Raw genomic sequence first — 6,530 nt, forward strand, 5'->3', positions numbered from 1 at the left:
AGTATGGATTTGGATATGTTGAGATTGAGGTATCTATTGGGTATGTGCTCATCTTAAATCCCAGGGGAAGATTTGAACTAGGGTTAGTGATTTGGAGGTCATCAGCATCTACCTGACAGTGGATGTTGAGGTGGGAGATGAGATCAGCTGGTAGGTGTGGCCTTGATGGAGTCATGATCCTTGATGACACCATGGAGCTCTGATCTTCATGAAACTCTCACATATATCTGTATGACCAAAACTAGGTCATTGACTGATGTTTCTATTGGGAACCAACAATCATTGATGTGGCCCAAATGGGTAAATTAATGAATGAATGAACAAATCAATATGTATAACAACACATTCAAGGTCTTCAATATCAGCTAGGCTCTTAGGACCACTTGTCTCTCCTTTTACTTTTCCTTCCATTTCTCTGAACAACTGTTCATACCCCATTTTTAATTTCTCATACTCCTCTCTCTATGTCCTACTTTGTGGAACAACTGAGACATCAAGTGTTACCCTCCAGTCTTCCCCCCACTTTCCTACCCTCAAATCCAACATCATTCTCTTTTTCTCATTGTCAGGATGCTCTTTATTCTTTTCAAGGGCAGTCTTAGCCACCTACACTCTGGACCTCTTTCATTCCCTCCAGCTAGCTCTAGGACCTTGTTCCAACATTTGTCTTCTTGCCTTTCAGCTGGTTTGCTAATTATCCAGATTTATTTAAAGAGTAGTGAGTATTCACTATTCCTACTTCCTCACTGCTTATTCAGTCCTGAGCTCACTGCACTCTGCCTCCTGCCCCCACCTAGGTTTCTCTAAGGACACCAGGAACCCCTAATAGCTTTTAGAAGCTTTTCAGTATTTTCTGACTTAACTTTTTTTCTCTCCTGCATTTGAGGAGTCTTTCATTTTGGTACTACAACTTTGGTACACAAAACATTGAATTTTCCTGATCCTACTCTTACTTGTCTCCTTTGTGGGCTCCTTCTCAACTGATCTCTTTAAAAGTGTTAGTGTTCTGGGACGCCTGGGTGGCTCAGTTGGTTAAGCAGCTGCCTTCGGCTCGGGTCATGATCCCAGCATCCTGGGATCGAGTCCCACATCGGGCTCCTTGCTCAGCGGGGAGCCTGCTTCTCCCTCTGCCTCTGCCTGCCATTCTGTCTGCCTATGCTCGCTCTCTCCCCCTCTCTCTCTCTGATAAATAAATTAAAAAAATCTTTAAAAAAATATATATATATATTAAAAAGTGTTAGTGTTCTTCGGGATCCATCCTTGTCTTACAGCCCTTGTCATTCTATAGACTTTCTTTTGGGCAGTCTCATCCACTCCTGTGATTTTTAGCTGCTGCTTTAATGCTGAGGAGGCATGTGGGTACCATGACAAGAGCATCCAGTGGCTTCAAATTGAGTTAGGAGAGCAATTCTAGAGGGCATCTGGGTGGCTTAGTTGGTTAAGCATCTGCCTTTGGCTCAGGTCATGATCTCAGGGTCCTGGGATCGAGTCCCACTTCGGGCTCCTTGCTCAGTGGGGAACCTGCTTCTTCCTCTGCCTGCTGCTCCCTCTGCTTTGCGCTTTCTGTCTCTCTGTTAAATAAACAAACATAAATAAAATCTTAAAAAAAAAAGCAGTTTAGAATTCTGAGATTAAGAGGTGAGGGATCTGGAGTCAGAGCAACTCTAGTTAATACTCTGTTCTCATTGCTTCTGCATTAGATCTGGTTGCAACTTTCTGTTGTTTAGTGTTTACATGTCTATTAAAGATGTCCACCTACTGATGACCTGTAATCCCTTACAATCTTGGGATATCTTTCTTCTATCCCCTAGTTGATATTTAGGGTTTTTATAATTTAAGAATACTTATCTGCTGTATTTGTGGTGGACATGGGGAGGGAACCAAGACATGAAGCTGATTGTTGCACACTCCTGAGAGCTCACAAAGTGAAGGTAGAAGATTACCTGGACTACTATCTTTAAGTTAGAGGTGAAGGATGCACCACTTGGATTTTCTCAGCCTCACCACCTCTTACTCACACTGCTGCTATGGTAACCACCGTTGTGTGGATGCCAGCCTCCTGTGGGTTCACTCTGATAGTGTCTTACCCTGGCCCATGTTGCATGACTCTCTCCTCTACCCTGGGACTTCCCTGTTTACTCTGCTGTAGAGCCCATGTGATGCCCACACATGTGCAGCCCAGAGATACTGCGGGGGAAATGAGCCCTCTGTGGGAGAAACTTTTTAAACTCTGGGAAAGGCATCACCTTCTCCCCGGAAGGCAGTCCTGAGACCAGGGCAGACAAACTCACCCTGGCTTGCCTGAGACTTTCCTGGATTTAGTACTCAAAGTCTCATGTCCTGGGAAATCCTCTGCAATTCAGTCCTATGAAAACCAGGACAATTGGTCCTTCTACCTCAAAAGCAGATTGCCTGGGGGCATTTCCATGAGCTTGAAATGAGGCTCATCTGGCAGTGGCCATCTTGTATTGGCCTTCTCTCCTGCTTTACTCCTTTATCCCTAATAAACAATAATAATAAGAAAAGAATAGCTCCCCAATAAAAGAGTAGCTCATAAGCACCCCGATTCATGCTCAGCTTTCTGGGGAACCCAGGCAAACTGACAAGAGTAGCTTGACTTACCCTGATGACAGTCCTATGTGTCATGCTGTGGGAGGAGGATTGTGAATTATTGGAAGGAGGATGGGGTTTCTCTGAAATTCACATAAGTTCATTGACACCTATGCGAGGCCTCATCTTCTAGCCATGTGAGCTCCGTCCCTATTGGCCTTTTTTTCCCACCACACCCCCAATGGCACTGTTATCGCCCAGCCACACCACACCATATGTAATTCCCTGCTTCAGGCTTGGGGCTCTGCTCCCAGCTGGAATGCCTTCCCTGCCTTCTGGTGAGCCACTCCTACTTGGCCTTCTTGACTCAGTTCAGATACCTCCTCCCAAAGCCTGCCGGCCAAGGCTCGGGAAAGCTCCCTCCTCTCTACCTCGTGCATATCTTTACTACCTCTTTTGCATGTTGTTTTCTGTTTTCTCTGTTCACTCACTAGAACATGAATTCCTTGAAAGCAGGGATTTTTTTATCTTGTTCAATTCCATATCCTAGCACTTGTCATACTCCCTGCTCAATATGGATTTGCTGAATGAAGTGCCTAAGTTTTCCCAGCCACCGTGTGAGGTCACTTGTGGTGGTCAGTTGTAACAAAATAAAATCTAAGCTTGGAGAAGGGAGGAGTGGTAATGGAGGTTAGAGAACAGGTCAGGGTCTTTCTCCATTATACCAGTCGTCTCCCTAGACAAAATATTCCTGGGTTTTCCAGGCACTCTATGCAGAGGGCAGCCAGGGACTCAGAAGCACACACAGAGTGAGACTTTCAGGGTCCTTCTAGCACAATCCTTACCAAACCTACTTCCGGCTTGGGAGGCAAACTCCTCATTCCCCTGTCACCCTGACAGCTCCTCTGTGACCCTGCTGCAGCTCTCTACCTGCCTGTGTTTGCAGCTCTCCCTTTGTTTTGATCTTAGAAATGTCCTTACTTCCCTGTGACAGTCCTCATATCTTTAAAATGACTAAAACAGTATTGCTCAGCTTATCTGGGTATTTTGTTGGTGGGGATCTTCCAGGATCCTTAGTCTGCTACTTTGCCAGGAGCCCTTCACTTCATTGCCTTCACCACTCATGCTCCATCTTAATGTGCGTCTCCACAAATGAAGGGCAGTTGTGTAGAGAAGCCTGAAAGGTTGTCTCTCTTGACCCCTAAAGTTCTGCTGAAGCTACTCTGAAAGATTTATACCTTGAGTCTGAAAGATTTATAACTGGGGCTTTCCAAATCTGGGAGGGCACAATGCAACATCCCATGAGGGTATGGGCAGGGTTGGGGAGGAGAGCTTTACACCCAACTGGACTCCTCTTCCCTTGCCATCCCCAGTCCCTTGATTCTCTGCTGCCTAGAAAATAAAGTCCAGTCTTCTTGGTCTGACCTTAAGGCCTTTCACACCTGGCCCTATTGATATCGCCAGTCTCACCTCTCCTTTTAACCAATCACATGATCCTCCTGGTATGACTTGGACACAGCCCATCTTTCCCACCATGATGTCTCGTCATGCTGTCTCCTCATCCTGTGGCACCCTTTCCCCAATGTTTTGCCCCTCAAATCGTCACTGTCCTCCAAGGGTCAGGTCCAAGGTGACCTCCCAGGAAGGTTGGGAGTTCTTCCTATCTCCTAGTTCCTCACAGCCCATCTCTGGCCCTTTTTGTGGCCTTGTTGGCCATACCTTACTGTGGCTGGCACCCATGTCTATACAGTCCTGGGGGAAACCACCTTTGGCTTACTCCATTCCTGCCAGAGATCAGCACAAAACACTGCTCATGGAAGGCGCTCAGTGCATTAGTGCGGAATGTTGAGAACAGGCTGTGGTGGCCTGGTTGCCGCAGGGAGGTGTGAGAAGCCTACCAAAGCAGCGTACTCCCATTTGCGGGGAGATGACCATCTCATGGTGACCCTGAACTTGATGGAAGGTGACCACTGAGGCTGCTCTCCATTTTCTCATTCAGCACTGGGGTTGGAGGTTCAAAGGCAAAGGTCTGAATGGAGGAGAGTTTAAGGCTCTTATCTTCCAGATCCTGAGAGGAGACAGGATGCCACATTCTGAAATATCCCTCAGCCACCGTCACTCCATGGCCCAGACCATGTAGCTCCCCCTAGTAGCACCCCTTTCAGCACCTCTGAACAAATGGTTGGGAGGTCAGCTGATGGTGGAGGGATTTTAAGAGTAATTTTGAGTATTTAAGAGTAATTTTGAGTAGAGTTTTTGCCTTGGACGCTTGAGCCCCCAGCTGTCCTGCCAGGTTTGTCTCCACTTAGCAGCACCAGGCACGTGGCTTGATGAGAAATGCTGTTGTATAAATGAATGACTCATCCAACGTTAGACTAAGGAGGACCTTTAATGATTTTTAGGCCAATCCACATTTTATGGAGTAATAAATTCTAGTAATAACCATTTATTGAAATCTGTCTCTATACTAGAACCCATGCTGAGTGCTTTATTTATACATTATCTAATTTTCTTCTTTCAACAAGAATGTAAGCTGGAAGTTGTCCTTCCTTCTTTCCTTCCTTCCTTTCTGATTTATTACTTGAGGGAGAGTGTGTGCCTGAGCAGGGGGGAGGGGCAAAAGGAGGGGGAGAGAGAGAGAGAGAGAGAGAGAGAGAGAAGAAGACTCCTTGCTGAGCAAGGAGCCAGACAGATGGACATGGGGCTCGATCCCAGTACCTGAAGATCATGACCTGAGCTAAAGGCAGATTCTCAACTGACTGAGCCACCCAGCTGCCCCACTACTTCTTTTTTATTTAATTAAAAAGAAAAATGTACTAAGAGCTAGCTAGCATTGTTTTCTTCATCAAATTGTTGTCTTAGATAATCCACTGAACGGTGATCACTTAATCTGACTTGATGAAGCCTGTATACTTCAAGTACTGACAGAAACTGACTGCACATACTGAGGCCATATTTCTGGGTATGATGGTACCAGTTTGAGCAGACACAGCAAGAGTGAGAACTCTGGCTGTAATTTTGTGGATGACTCCAATAGAGCTGCTAGTTACCCAACTTGCTTTCAGGAGTGCAACTAGATAGAAGATTGCCCAGCTGATGACTTGCAGGACCAGCTGTGTCCAGAGCACACTGGCTGACCCTATGCTATACTGCTTGTCATTGCATCTGAAGGAAATAGACCCATGGAAAGGCAGAAACGTGACCTGGTCCCCCTCTCAGGCAGGACAGCCTGTCTAACCAGAGGTGCCTCCATTCCTGGGCCTTCCAAGACACCTGGCTGCAAGGACACCATGAAGAGAAAAAAAGAATTTCAAGTGCATTGTAAGAACCACCTTCATTCTCTTGCCCTGGACGGAAGGAACATGTACTCAAAGACCAAGCGGGGAAGAAAGATTTGATCTGGGCAGGATCCATTTCCCATGGCGACGCCTTCTTGAGTAGAAGCTCTGGTATGAAGTAAGACTTGTTTAAAGCAGTTAAAAGCAGCAATCCCCATTGTGTCAAGTGGTGACAGTATAATCCTCCTTAATAATTTTGTTCCCTCTCCAAACTCCCCTCCATTATGCATCCTTAAAATGTGACTTCAGACGCCTCTTTAGGTTTCTAGTCTTGTAAGTGCAGGGGGATTTGGCAAGAGGAGAAGAGGTAAAGTCTGTCTCTCTTGCACTCAGATCACTTAGTGATGCATCACTAAAACACCTCCCCCCATTGTTTTGGCTAGAGCTACTAATTGTAAAGTTTTTTAGTGTAAATTTAAATTATGTACAAAAAGTAGAGCTATTAATGTGTTAAACCCCCACATCTCCACCTAGGTTTAATAATATCCAACATATATGGCTGGTCTTACTTCATTTATACCAAATCCACTCCTATCACCTTACCACTGGATGTTTTAAAGGAAATCCCAGATGCATCTGAGATATATACATCTTTTATCTCTAAAGATAAAGATGTTTTTTTCCCCTTAGGTCAGGAACATG

At 45.5% G+C, this 6,530-nt stretch overlaps 1 pseudogene; it reads right to left on the reverse strand.

Moving 5' to 3' along the window:
• Positions 1–5,435: 5,435 nt before the first annotated feature.
• Positions 5,436–6,046, reverse strand: LOC132024115 (small ribosomal subunit protein uS14-like; annotated as a pseudogene).
• Between the last annotated feature and the right edge of the window lie 484 nt (positions 6,047–6,530).

Source organism: Mustela nigripes, chromosome 9 (assembly GCF_022355385.1).
Source record: "Mustela nigripes isolate SB6536 chromosome 9, MUSNIG.SB6536, whole genome shotgun sequence".
Classification (NCBI taxonomy): Eukaryota; Metazoa; Chordata; class Mammalia; order Carnivora; family Mustelidae; genus Mustela; species Mustela nigripes.